Source organism: Balaenoptera borealis (assembly GCF_965194805.1).
Source record: "Balaenoptera borealis genome assembly, chromosome: 2".
NCBI classification, from domain to species: domain Eukaryota; kingdom Metazoa; phylum Chordata; class Mammalia; order Artiodactyla; family Balaenopteridae; genus Balaenoptera; species Balaenoptera borealis.
The window spans coordinates 149344002-149359427 of NC_138867.1; positions in this window are offsets into that span (position 1 = coordinate 149344002).

Below are 15426 nucleotides of genomic sequence, written 5' to 3' on the forward strand. Positions count from 1 at the left end.
CTTTCTGCCCAAGGCTTCTCAGATCTTCCCTCTATTCCCATGCAGTGCCTGCCCCACCTTGCTGGACCATGTCCTGAGGTTTCTATACCCTTAACATATTTTCACCCATAACTATATGAGTACTTCTCCGCTCTCAAGTATTTTTCCCAAACTGCACTTCTAAACCCATCTGGATTTGGAGCCTGGGGAAGCCTTCTCTTTAAGAGCATTTGGAATTCTATAATGCAACATATCTGCTTTAAAATAAATAATGCCTGTGGTTACTTACCCTGTGAAGATTTTTACCTTTGTTTCCATCAAAATTCCTATTGGCCTCTCAATAATTCTTAGAAAGAATTAAAGTTATATATAAAGTATATATAATTGTTATCTGCCATGTTTGGCAGGCATATAGTCATGTAATACTCACACCTTCATTGTGAACAGTCTGATCATGATAATTTAGGTTTTCTCTGAGACATAATACATGTTTTTCTCTACCATCCTTCTATTTCCTTCTGCTTTCTTACAAACAGATTTGTTATCATCCATGTTTTTACTGTGTTCAAGGCAATCTAGGCTTTTTCTATCATGATCCCCAAATTTCTTCCATCCTCTTTCCATTTCCTAATTACAAAACCATTTTCACATTTTTACATGTTTGTTATAGCATCATCCCACTTCCAGGTACCAGTATCTGTATTGTGTTCTTTTGCTGTTCTAACAGATTACCACAAATATAGTGGCTTAAATTAGTACCTTATGGTTCTGAAGATCAGAAATCTTAAAAGGATCTCACTGGTAAAATCAAGGTGTTGGCAGGGCTGCATTGTTTTCTGGAGACTTTAGGGGAGAATCTGTTTTCTTGCCTTTTCCATGGAGATTCTGTAGACCACCTACTTTCCTCAGCTCATGGCCCCTTCCTTTCTCACATCCCTCTGACACTCAATTTTCTGGCTTTCTTTTTCTCTTACAAGGACCCTTGTGATTACATTCAGATAATCCAGGATAATCTCTCCATCTCAAGATCATGGTAGTTGGCAACCTTAATTCCATCTGCAACCTTAATACCCTTGACACATAACATAAAATATTCCCAGGTTCTAGGGACTAGGACGTGGACATCTTTATTCTATCACAGTTTTCATATGGAGAAAGGGTTAGAAAACTTCGTGAGTCTCAAATGCCTTTTACTTTATGAAATCTTTGTCTTGCCTAAACTGATGTCCTTGAATTTGTTTATAACGTTGTTTTCCAAGCAGAGAATTGACCTGAATATCATAAAACATTGTAGATAAAAACTTTCACAGAGTAAAAAAATTCATGGGAGAAAAAGTGAGAGTATGATAATGGTCAAAATAGATAATTTCAAATGTGAAGTTGGCATAGTTTGTTTGGGAAGTCCTTTTTACCCTCAGGCAGATCTCACAGCTTGAAACAAATCTGTTACACTGCAGACATATTTATCATTTTCACCACTTCATTCGATTTGTGTTATAAGAAATTCATTTGGAGATGCTGGAGAATACTTCTCAAATGCATGCTGTTGATTAAACAGGGCAGAGTAGCTGTGGACCAGAATTGGTAAAGAGTTATAGAGGGAGAAAGCAGTGGGAGTTGATGTGAGTAATGGTGTCTATCCACGCCTTGAAAAATCCTCTTTAAATTACACTTGTGAGTGGACGGGAGAGCGCCTTCTCTTGAAGCCACCATCAATCCTCTGCCCAGGTGGCAGTTCTCTTTAATACATCAGTCTCTTCCCTTCTAGCACACTTGCTCTTCTGCTGTCTGGAGGTAAGATGCTGTAGTCTTCACAGTGACAGAAGGACATGAGGGCCATTGATTCAAGAGTGAAATCAAAGGACAGAATATTTAGCCTCAAATCCTCTAGAAAATTAAGTCAACCTCCTAGGGTGAAGGTTTTCTCAATAGAAGGTGTATGAAATTGAGTTGAATTGAAATTTTGGCTGATTCTTTTTTAAAGGAGGGGAGAGTCCACTGATTAGTCATCTTCCTTTGCTACTTCTCAGGGCATATTCTCATGTTTCTAGCTATTGTTCAGGAGTCGTTTTTAATGGCAACATTTACAATGTAGTCCTGTAGTAGAAGCAATACAACTAGTAGTTAGGAGCACAGTTTGAGTGATATAGACTTATTCAAATCCCAGCTCTACCACTAGAGAGCTGTGTGGCCTTAGGTAAATTAATAAATTTTCTTATCTGTTAAATGGGAATAATCATATCTAACACGTTGGGTGGTTATTATGATTAAATGTGGGACGATACACGTAAAGCATTTACTGAAGAGCTTCTGTATAGTATCTTGATAGTATCATTATCATCATCTTCCTCCTTCAGGCTTCTTCAGTTCTTTCAGGAGCCACAAAATAAATTTAACTGTGTTGGAAGCAGTGTAAGAGCTGGTGTGTGTGAAAACTGTAACAAATTGGTGACAAAGGAACTTAAGTTAAAAATTACTTACAACACTTGGTGCACCAAATAAAATATGACTGTGGAAACAACCTTGACATTCAGGCAGACAGTTAACTGCCTTTGTCAGAGATCTTTCATCACCAATGACCACACTGTAGGGGAGACTTAGGCTGTGGACATACCAGGAATTCAGAGACTGATTCTACTGCTATGGGAACCACCTTTTCATTAGGGTCATTTCAGCTGACCCTAAACTATGAAATAAAAATATCTGTATCTACCTTATAAGGATGCTGTGAGGATTAGCGCTAATGTCTGTAAAATATCTAGCAAGGGCTTGGAAACTATAGGTACATAATAGATGATAGGACTGTATTCTCTCAAAAACAAACTTTCAACAGATTCTCAACTTCTACGGTACCTGTTAGAGTTATTTTAGTCTTTCTAGAATGCCCTATCTCTGTCCCCTCCATGGTGAAAGTGATTCTTATTTCTTTATTCTATCACAAAACCCCACATAATCAGCTGTATCCAGGTTTAGTAGGGCACAGGGGAAAGGGGAAAGATTCCATTGTCCAGTTACATAAATACAAAAATCTATTCATGCTGTCAAGAATAAAAATCTTAGCATGTATTGTCTCACAGAACCAACTTTATACATTACGGTCAGATTTTGTAAAATAGTATTCATACTTCTGTGTGGGTACACTATGCTTTTGTGGGTACTCATAGGGCTGTAAACACTGTTTCTAGGGGAAATCACTCCAACCAAGCAGATTATACTTGAGGTGCAACCTAATAGAGTGGTAAAAAGTGTAGGTTCAGGAGTCAGAGAGCCCTTCATCGAAATCCTGGGTTTACCACTTAGCGGCTAAGTGACAGAGTGAGTTTCTTAATCTCTCTGTCCATCAGTTTCTCCATCTGTAAATGGGGATGGCATAAATACATCCCTCATGCAGTATTTGGAGGAATAAATGAAATAATATATGTCACAATTAATAAGCACATAGTAAGATATCAAGCATTAGCTGTTTAATATTACTGTTGTTATTGTAGGTTATGTTTAAACACTCTTTTTAGAGTTTGCCAATGTTTGTATTTATATTCTTGGAAATAAGAGGGCAATTGAGAGAGGCCATTTGAGATACAAAACACAATTTCCTAAATGAGTATGTTATTTTATGCATTTACCCAGCAGTTGAGAACCTTATGATGAAAGTATCTGATGGTCTTATATTTAATTATTGTTCTTCCCAACTTTAACCCTGAATAATGCCAAAAGCAGACATGTAAGAGAGACATCAGAAATGAAAACCTAATAGTGATCTTAGAACAGTGATAAATATTTTGTTATCTTGTTATAGTGGAATTTATTTTAAAATATATATATTTTGGAGTCTAATATAGTGTGGCCTTTTCCTAATACTTTAAACAAAATGTATGTAAGAAAATATAATGCTTTCTATTATATTGTAATTGATTCTCCTATATCTTTACATGTACAGACACACTCTTGTGTTTTCTCAGCCCTTGTATCTTTCATTAAATGAAATAACATGGACATAATATTAAATAAAAGAACAAGGGTGAAAATAACTCAGCAGTTTGTGTCTGTGGCATTTTCTATTACTTATCCCGGGAGGCACTAAAGCGTGGCTTTTGTTGATTCACAGTAGGAAATAAAAGTTAAAGCAGTTGACTATGTAATCCGTCTTTCCATAAACAAATTAAATATCTCTCTCAGTGTTTACATGGTGCTTATTGCAGAATATAGAGAAATATGCCTTAGCACATCATCTAAGCAATTTTTCACTTGATATTTAGCAAGATGTTAGATGCATTTTATAGACTGAAAATAGTGATAATACTTAGAATAAAACTGGATGTGCAATGCTGGTCATCTAAAGGTTATGGGATAAACTATAATGTATATAGGAAGGATCCTATATACACTGTATTAACTATATTTTCTTATTTTCTGTATTCTTCTCTTATGGCAAATGGGGCCTCACTGATAGGGGTGGAGGGTGAGGGAGCAGGAAGGGGAAAGAGACTGTCCCATTCCTAGAGATAAGGAATACTTGCCTGGCAGTGTCCCTTTGATATGCAAAGCAAGCAGGCTTGAGTACTACCCCCTTCTGCATCCTTTTGTCAGGCTCCTACAGTCTGGGACACAATCCTCTTGCCCTGAATCACCCCAATTCTAGGTACTAGAAGACTGGAGACAACCTTAGAGCCCGCAGTCCACTGAAGTTATTCAGACCATCCAGTCCTAAGCCTACTCAGCTGCTTACATTTTCTTGCTCATACCCTCATGAAAACCACAATAAAGGTTTTGACCCACCTTTTCCTCCTTTCTCCTCACTCCTTTTACCTCCTGATTGACCCTGGTGTTTCTCTTTGTGGCCCTGCGTGGTATGCCCCCCTGCTCTTAGGAACTGTGGGTAACAAACTGTCTTTTCAATGACAATCATCTCCTGATCTATTGACCTGAATAAAAACAAAATCCAAGGTTCATTTTAAAACATAAATCCAGGACATTTTTATAATTAAGATTAGCTTTGGTGTCTACAGAATGACAGAAGAAAACATTTTTTCCCCCAAAGCATGGTTGGGAAAGAAAACAGTAATGAAAGAGAGTGTCTTTTTCCCTTCCTTCCTTCATTCATTTGTTCTTTCTCCCAACACCTTTTGATTATCTTTATGTGTTAGATATGACTTTAAGCATGGGGATACAGCTTTGGGGGAAATAAATCTCTCAGGGAGCCCAATCCAGTGGGAGAATGACAGAAACAACGTTGAGTTTAATCTAGGGTACTAAGCACAGGAATAGAGGCACGTTCAGGAGAGTGGCCAAGTAACCACTGAAGTGAGACAACAGGCTGAAAATAATGAAGGCAAGAAATATTTCCAAGAGAAAATGATATTCAGTTGAGATTTCCTTTTCCTTATTCTTCTTTAAAAGTAATGTTTGTTGAGCTAAAATGTACATATGATAAAATACAACTTTGAAAAGTGTTCAGTTCCATGACTTGACAAATGTATACAGTTATATAACCACCAGCACAATCAAGGTATAACATTTCCGTCACCGCAAAATTGTTCTCTTTTGTCTCTTTGCAGTCAGGCTTCTGCTCTTAACCCCTAGTCGCTGGAAATCACTGATCTGTTTTCTGACCCAGTAGTTTTGCCTTTCTCAGAATGTCACATGAATGAATTTATACAAATGCGTGTGTGTGTATTTTTCCCCTTTTATTCTGTTTCTTGATTTATGTGTCTGTCTAGTACCATACTGTTTTGATTACTGTTGCTTTCTGGGATGTCTGGAAATGTAGTCTCATAAATTCTACAACTCTGTTCTTCATTTTCAAAATTGTTTGGGGTTTTTAAATTTCCTTTGTCTTTCCCTATTAATTTTAGAATCAACTCCTCAATTTCTACAAAGATTCTCCTGCTATTTTGAATGAGTTTGCAATAGGCCAACTTTAGAAGAATTGACATGTTCCTAATAATGAGTTTTCTAAACCACAGTCATGATTCCTTATGTATTTATTTAGGTCTTTAAAATTTGTTCTCAGCAGTGCTTTGTAGATTTTGGTCTACAGCTCTTGCACATATCCTGTTTAATTTATCCCTAAGTGTTTTATGTTTTGATGCTGTTATATATGGTATTATTTCTTTAGTTCCAGTTTCCAACTGTTTGTTGGAAAAGTACAGCTGGTTTTATAGATCTCCACTCTGACCTTCCAGCTTCTGCCATGCAGTAGAGGTTTTGTTTTATTACATGGTTAAATATGAGAAACAAAGCAAAATAAGATGAAATACTCAGCTATGATCTGTTTATATATTTTTATCCTTTTCATTTACCTGGGAACAATTACCTCCCAAGAATAGTTAGGGACTACTAACTCATTTCTTGGTACCAATGGAAGAAATGTTCATTGCTCTCCCTACTTGGTGTGCCGGATGGTTGTGCTGTGGCCGGTGAGGTGCGTGAAGTTTCCAGATCACTAGTTGGAGGAATCACTGGGTAACATGGACAATTATTGGTTAAGTATATGTGAAATATATTCAGGAAAGAGAGGCCAAGAATATTGAGAGTGTTCTGAACATTACTGTTACAGTGATATTGATGTTTATTATATGGACATATATACAACTATGTTTTTATATGTGTTTATTACTTAATTTTTGAATAAATCCTTTTGGGTGCAATGAGCTCAAAAACTGGAAGTGCATACTTAAAAAAATTAAGTACTAAATTTGTTTTTCAAAAGAGTTGATAAAGAACATTTAGCTTATGCTAAATATTTGTTGACAATTACTACCCACCATGGGGACCACAGTGATATTCGTGTCTAAATGGGAAACAGAAGACAAATATGCTAAGGAAGGATCAGAATTTACTTCAAAAGTTAATAATTATATTAAAAAGAATGTGCCTGAAGACTGTGATTTAATATGCATCTGCAGATGGTATGTTTACATCACTCTGTGAAATATCATTTATCATTTAAATAAAGTGGCTGTTTAAAATAGCTTTTATTCAATTTTTATTCCAGATTATCTTGTACAAGTATGAAAACTTAAGCAGTAGCTGTGAATATGTTAGCTGTATTAGCAGAAGAATATCTCCAATCATTAAATGATGTCAGGTTTATACCAGAGTGTTCAGATCCTTCAAACAGAAGACTAGTTAATTCCAGTAGTGCGTCAAATTTTTTTTTTTCCCATTCAATTTATGGAATCAAAGTTAAGCCTTTGGAAATTCATTCTGTCAAATGTGAAATGTCTGATATTATGGTGGATGCTTTTGTGAAATTCCGTTAAAAGGTTCACCATTCAAAATAAAATTATTTGGTTTGCTGTATTACTAAAAAGCGTGGAGCATAGCATCATAGGAAAACAATATTGTTACTAAATTAAGAAAATTTGGAGCCGTGTGCTTGGTATTCATCATGGTGAGCACGTAATTTATCATTGTTCCTAGTCTATAAATGGTAGCAGAAGCAAGAGTTGTCACATTTATACAGTTTAAATACGTACACAATTTAGAGTAACTGAACTACAAAATTTTTATGTGGGAAGCTCTTCTGAATAAGAGCAAAAAAGTAATTTTAGCTGACAGATGCGATTTCCATCTTTGCTGCCCACCAGCAATCAGATATTAGAAATGTTTTAGGCTCTGAAATATTTGGAAATAAACATAAATGTTCTTCCATGATATTGAACTTTTTTTGACAATGAGTCATCTAAAATTTTTACATTTTATTCAAAATTAGTTGGAAATATTTAATCAATGTATTATGAATGGAGCACCAAGAAACATCAGTTCTTAATTCTTTTTATCAAATTGTGATTGTTCAAAACAAAATTTATGAACAGGAAACTATTGCAATGCATCTCTATTAAAACAAGGGAAGATCAGAACAAATTAAATATTATTCCCCCAATGGGGTACAAAATTTCAATTTGAAATTCTGTAATTGTACTTTGGAATATTTCAAATGGTGGGAAACAGTTTTTGATGGAGCTCCTAATTTTAACTTAATAGGAATAAACATTTATATTCCATACTGGAACGGATTGAGTTTGAGTAGTTCTATGAGTTTTCAGCCTTTATATTTGGTGAAAGATGTTAAGAATATCTAAAAATAGAGAAGACTTATTTGAAGATTTTTATTTTGTAAAAATGGTTGTGAAGAAAGATTCTCTTAATGGAGGCAAAAAGTCAGCACCTATAAATACATTGGGTTGAAATATTTATAATATTCAAATGTTGGAAATGAGAATATTCTCCATTTAGCAGAGTTTGTTCTGCTTACTTTGGAACCTAAATAGAGAATGATAGAGAGGAACCAATTGAAAATGTCAACAATTTAAAATCTATTAACTGTAAAATGCAAATTTGAAGATTGCAAACAGTTTGTTAATAAGGTAATAAAAAGATTATATTGGAAAATATATACTTAGAACAATACCTGTGACATGGTATGAGGGACATATGAGATAGGAATGATTATTCTTCTTATGCTACTTTTAAATGTACAGATAATCAATAGAAACCAATTTGCTTAAATTAACATGTGTGTATGTTTTTATTTTTAGAAATAATTTTATTCATTTTTGGAAATAAGTTTTGAATAGAGCTATTTTATAGTCTAACAATATAATGAAGCAAAATTGTTGGTCAATAAATGCATATTCCAAAAAGTATATATTTTAATGATCTTAGTTCTGCTTTCATTCCCCATATTTTCTCAATTATGTGGCCACTTATCAGTTTAACATTCAGAGATAATTGGCATTATCACATTGGTATATATCTTTCCGAAGATGTATATTTCTTAAAAAAGTCTTAAAATATAATTCATCTTCTTACTACAAGATTCTTCTTTGAGTTAAATATTTTTAACTAGTTGCTAGAGGTTGCATATTAATATAAGAAAATAACACATTGCTAACATTTTAGCAAAATATTTCACAACTACAAAATGAGTATTCAGCATATAAAATCTGTTTAATTTATTAATCCATGTCTTACCTTGTCCTTGCCATTTCTATTATATTCATTCCATATTTTCATTACTCTTTGTATCATTACTATGATTATTTATATTATATAGGGCAGGGGTCAGCAAACTGTGTTCTCTATGCCAAATTGGATAGAGACCAGTAGCTTCCAAAGCCCAAAATATTTACTATCTTGATTTTTACAGAAAAAGTTTGCTTTCCCTGGTATAGGGGGAAAGTGATTTAAAGAGTATTCTAAGGAGAGTTCAGTCAATGGAAATGGTACCTCCTACCTGCTAGACCTACCAATAGAAAAATACGTGCTGGCTTTACATCAGATTTAGGAAAAATAAAAGCATCTGATGAAAAGTTATGATTCATTTTAATGAATAGGTTACATAAAAAGCATATAATTAAGCATATTTTATTATTTGATTTATAGACTGAATTTTTATTAGTTTATGGTTTGCTTTTGCTATATTAGCAGTTAACATCTGTTAAAAACAAAACAAGATTCAGCAATGTCATTGAAGAAGGAAGCTCCAGAACATTATTCCAGCATGACTTTCTTATCCCCACTTCTCAGCCTCTCTACAAGTGCACACATATATGCATGTGCTTGAGACACTAGCACATGACACACAAGGGTACACATATATACAAATATTTACATAAATATTATTGTAAGTATAAGTTTATGTGGGCATTTACCCATTGTCTATAACATATTATACTATATACTATACTGTAAGTTGGCTTGTTCAGTTAAAACATTGTGACCAGTTTTCCATAAAACTGCATCTTAGTTTTAATTTTTGGTATTTTCCCATTGCATGTATGAACTACAATTAATTTAATCTCTTTCCTAATTGGGGGAACTTCAATTGATTCAGTTATTTACTATGATAAACATTATGTAATGACTATCTTGTAGTTAAATTTTGCACATCTTCCTAATTCATTTTCTCTAATTTCTAGAAGTGGAATTTATGAAACAAAGAATATCAGTATATCAATACTTTATTTTTTATTGCTGAGTGGTATTCCATTGTGTGGCTAAGCCACAATTGGTTTATCCATTGTCTTCTTCATGGACATTTGGGTTGTTGTAGTATTTGGCTATTATGAATAAGGTTGCTGTAAACATTCTTGTACAAGTTTTTGGATAGACATATGGTTTTATTTCTCTTGAGTAGATACCCAGGACTAGACATGCTGGGTCATAAGCTAGATCTATGTTTTATTTATCAAAAAATGTCAACAGTCCTCTGAAGTGGTTGCATCTTTCACATTCTTATCAACCAAGAGAGACCATGGTTCCACATCCTCACCAGCATTCTGTTTTTAGCCATCTATCATGTTTGAAGTAGTATCTCAATGTGTCTTTTAATTTGTTTTTCCTTGGTGACTAATAATGTTGAGTACATTTCCTTGTTTTCCTTAGACAATTAAATTTGTTTTGTTGTCAACTATCTAAGTCTTGTATTCATTTTATAAATTAGGAATTTTAGGGTATTTTTGTTGGTAATTTATAGTTCGTTCTTTCTTCTGCATACAAGTTCTTTCTCAGGTATATGTGCTGCAAATCTTTTTTCCATGTCTGTGGCTTGTTTATTCATTTCTTACTTGGGGTCTTTTGATGGGCAAACATTTTATTGAAGTTCACTTTATCACTTTTTGGGTGTTACTCGTGCTTTTGTGTCCTGTCCAAGCCTATCCCACGATTCCCACAATCACAGAAATATTCTTTTACGTTCTTTTCTAAAGGCTTTTTGTTTTTAATGATTACATTTTGGTTCTACGATCCATCAGATTTTCCATATGAATGGATAAAGGAGTTGAACTTGAAAATTTCTGCTCAGATTTTCAGTTTCTTAGCCTCTTGATTGAGGTGATTGGCAAATGCTGATAGAGATGACTGGATAAATGACCCTGAATGTTGGACTCCGGCTAAAAAATTTTATCCACATTCCTAGTTGTTCTCAGGAGGCTTTTTCCAAAGCAAGAGAGTCCAGTAGGGTCAGAGAGGAGGTTATTCCCCTTGTTTTCAATTTCTCAGTTTTCCCATATACCCAGAGATTGTTCTCTGTTTGTTTACATTGATGTTTGTCAGGAATATAGATTTAAACTCAATTCTGTTCGTTTTTTTGAGTGTATATATATATATGTATGTATTTCCAAGAAAAGACAAAAAAAAAAAAAAAAAATGAGGGAGGGAGAGAAGAATTCTCTGTAATTTAGTTTTCCCAGCTGGAAGATTGGTGAAGAATAGGGAAGCTCCTGTGGCTGGCTGGATGTATCTGTGGGGGAGTGATCCTTTAAAGAGAAAGGGATTTTTTAAAAAAAACTTTTAATTTTATATTGGAGTAGGGTTGATTAACAATGTTGTGATAGTTTCAGGTGTACAGCGAAGGGATTCAGTTATACATGTACATGTGTATGTATATCCATATACATGTGTCTAATTGGTTTTAGATCCTGAGAAAGGGATTTTATTGTGTGGTTTGCTGAAATCAGCTGGGACTAACTCCTTCTTTTGCCAGCAGCAGCCCCCATGTTACTCAGTTTATTATTTGTAACAGGTGCCAGTTACCATCCTCCCGGTGGGACTTGTGATACATGGCCTGGAGTGCATGGTAAACACTCTAGAAGCTTCAGGAAGTGTTCCACTCATCTGTGGCTACCTAACAAATGACCCCGAAATTTGTTAGTTTAAAACAACAAACACTTTATTACATCTTATGATTTTCTGAGTTGAGGATTTAGGACTTATGATTTTTAGTTGAGGGCTTGGCTGGGTGACTCTTCCATGTGGTATGGATGGCGGTCACCTCACAGTATTCAGCTGGTGGAGGGCTGCTCTTGCCCCTCCAGGATGGCTTCACTGTCATTCAGGTGCCTTGGTGGGGATGGTTGGAAGGCTGGACTCAGCTGGAACCGTCAACCAGATTGCTCATAGAGGTCTCTCCATGATGGCGGCCTTGCAGTGGTCAGACTTCCAATGAATAAGGCAGAAGATGCATAGCCTTTTATGAGCTACCCTCTACAAGTCATTCAGCATCACTTCTGGTATATCTTATTAGTTGAAGCATCTACTAATTTACCTCACTTCAAGGGGGGGCTATGTAAGCCCCACTTTTTGATGAAGTATCAAAGATTTTGCATCCACTTTCAAAACTGCCACAATCTGCCCTCAAATTGGCTTGAGATCCAGGATCTCTTTTTTTTTTTTTTTTTAAAGAAATTCACGTTCTTTTATTTATTAATTAATTTATTTATTTGACTGTGTTGGGTCTTCGTTTCTGTGCGAGGGCTTTCTCCAGTTGCGGCAAGTGGGGACCACTCTTCATCGTGGTGCGCGGGCCTCTCACCATCGCGGCCTCTCTTGTTGCGGAGCACAAGCTCCAGATGCGCAGGCTCAGTAATTGTGGCTCACGGGCCCAGTTGCTCCGTGGCATGTGGGATCTTCCCAGACCAGGGCTCGAACCTGCATTGGCAGGCAGACTCTCAACCACTGCGCCACCAGGGAAGCCCCCAGGATCTCATTTTAAATCATGTCCGGGAGCAGATGAAGCTCTTTGAGTTGAGTTACTTGGGCACAATTCTTGTTCTGAAGAATTGTGAACTTAAGGAATAATGCCTTGTCTCCCTCCCACCCTCAAGACGCATATAGGCAAGATACCGTGATGGGAACTAGCCACATTAGACACTCCTGTTCAGTAAAGGAGGGGTATGGGAGGTATATGGCAGTCACTAGTAGAGCACTTCTGAAATTCAGCTGTGTACATATTGTCAGTTTCATGAATGGGGCTCAGTCTTGCTCTCTGTGAATGATTCCATGCAAGTCTTGGTTCTGCCTTCTGAGTAGTACTTTCCCTAAAACATAGCCAATATTGCAGCTAAGTAACTTTCTTCATCTGTTCTCTGCCTATAGATTTTCGCACTTTTATGAGTCTTAGAAGCACTGTTGTCTTGTTGACAATGTAAGCCATGCTATTAGTGTTCCTTAGAAGCTTCTCTGTATAAGTGAAAGGGTGTTTGAGGTACTGACTTAAATCTTTCTCACATCTTAAGGAAGGATTTTACAGCCAAAACCTTGGGTTCTTTGAGGCTGTGTTTTATTTGCAATGCTCTGAATTTGATCTTTTCCCTAAGGCTAAATCTTTTAGAACATTGGGTTGCTTATAAAGACTCTCCTGGACCCTTTACATTTCCTTCCAATTCTGTTCAAAAACTGAAGAGTTCATTCTTTGATCAGTTGCTTCCCCCTTTCATTGTATTATAGGCATCGAGGATAGGTCAGATGGTATCTCCAACACTGTCCAGAAATCTCCTGAGTAAGTCATTGAATTCATTAAGTATATGTCCTATTTTCCATGTTAGCCCAGGGGACAGTGTTGCCAAACTTTCTGCTATTGCATAACAAGAATTTCTTTTCCTCCAGCCTCCAAAATATTTTTTCTCACTTCAAGCCCTTTGACAGCCAGCTTGAGTCCTATCATGCTTTTATTCATTGCCTGTTTCCCAGATTCACACCCAATGTTGTACCTTTAGTGTAACCATTTCTGTTACAAGTTCTGTACCTGCATACCAAACTGCCCCAAAACATAGGGACTTAAGCCACCAGCCTTTTTATTATTTCTCTTAAATTTCTGGGTCAGGCATTCAGGCAAGGCATGACTTGATTTTTCTTTTGATCAAGGGGATATTGATGGAGGTCATTCCATGACATTCTGCTAGTAAACGAGCTGGTTGGGCATACTGGCTTCAGTTACAGGTCTGGCACCTTGGCATGGATGCCTGGAGGCAAGACTTAGCTGGGAGTGTTGACCAGAGTGCCTACACATGGCTCGCCCAACATGGGCTGTTCAGAGCAGTAAGGCATTTTACATGGAGGCCCAGGGCTCCCTTAGAGAGTGTTCCATTGAACAGAGCCCAGGCTGCATGATGTTAGCCATTGAAAAAAATTTTGGAAGTCGCAGTTACATTTGCTGTGCTCTGTTAGTCAAAGCACAAAATGAGATTTCATAGATTCCCACATTTTAATGCTGCCATGTAAAAAACCTGCTCTAATTTCAATAGGATTCATTCTTCCCCCACCCACCCCCCCGCCCCCCGATCTCATTTGCTTCTCTGAGTATGAGGTCTGAGAATAGTTCTGCTGGGGGCTCCTTCACTTACTCCCCATCTTGGCATTTCCTTTGTGTAATGGGAATTCCAGTCTCTAATCCTTCCTTCCAGTATTCATAGAATTGCCTGAAAATATCTAGCACTTGTATGGAACAGTTAAAAAAAATTTTTTTCTAGTTGTAATAGAGATTTGTTCTACCATATTTCTTAACTGATTTTAAGGAAATTTGAAGGTAAGGAGTGCGGACATCTATCCATAGGCTCATGTTTTCATCTGGAACATGAAGAATAAACAAAGTTTTAAACCATGTTTAGAATTAAAGAGGTAAATTAATTTTTAAAGACATTAAATTCAAGGTACCTAAGAGATACTCACAGGAAGGTCTCTAATTGCTGTTTAGAATCATGAACGGAATTGTTTATTGAAATCCAAGCTTTAACATAATACTAAGCTCAGCTAGTTTTTGTAAATGAAAAGATGCTCGTTTTCTTTCTTCTAATCTCTTCCTTAGTTTCAAAAACATAGATGAGCTTCAAAGAGAGGATACAAGTCTTCTACTTCAACTAGTTCACACTCTAGTTGAATATAATTAAACCAGTACCTTAGGAATCATTATTATACGTTATATAAGAACCTTAAGAGTTTCTAGGAAACTGGAACGTTGATTTGTTTTAAAAATTAATTGTTATTAAGGAATGGTTTGGGAGGCCAATTCATGGGAGGAGAGAGAGAAATAATAGTAATCACCATGGAAATTGAGCCTAGACTTCCTTTAATTGTTTGTTTTACTCATTCATTTGCTGATTTAATTATTTGTGCATCATTCTATCCATATGACCATCCAGTTATTGAAATTTTGAATTCTTTCCTTCTTTAGGGGTCTTGATGATAAACAACAGAAATCATGAGTGACTAATTTAAGCAGAAAATTGATTTATTTGTAGAAAACTGTGCAGCTCGTAGAGTCAAAGACCTGGACTGAGAATTCAAAGCAAACGGCAACACAGACCTTGGTAAGATAGGTGCCAGAGCTTGTCCATGGTCTTTTTATGATATAATTGTCAATACTGGACTCCTGATAGCGCAGATGCCACTGTGAATAATCTCTGTCTCATATGCTTTTGTTTTCATTCCCGTGGCTTCAGAGTCCTGGGCAAGGGTGTCCAGTTGGCCAATCCTAGGTCTCATGCTCCAGGCCTAATTTCTAGGTATCAGAAAATGAGAATTTCTGGTACCATATGGCTCCTGTCAGCCCTGATTACTACCAATACTCATGCACTGGAGTTTTCACCAGAAGTCAGAGGGTTTTTGGATGCTGGATTACTAAACAACAAATGGCAAATGTTAACTCTGGCCACTCATTTGTCAGAT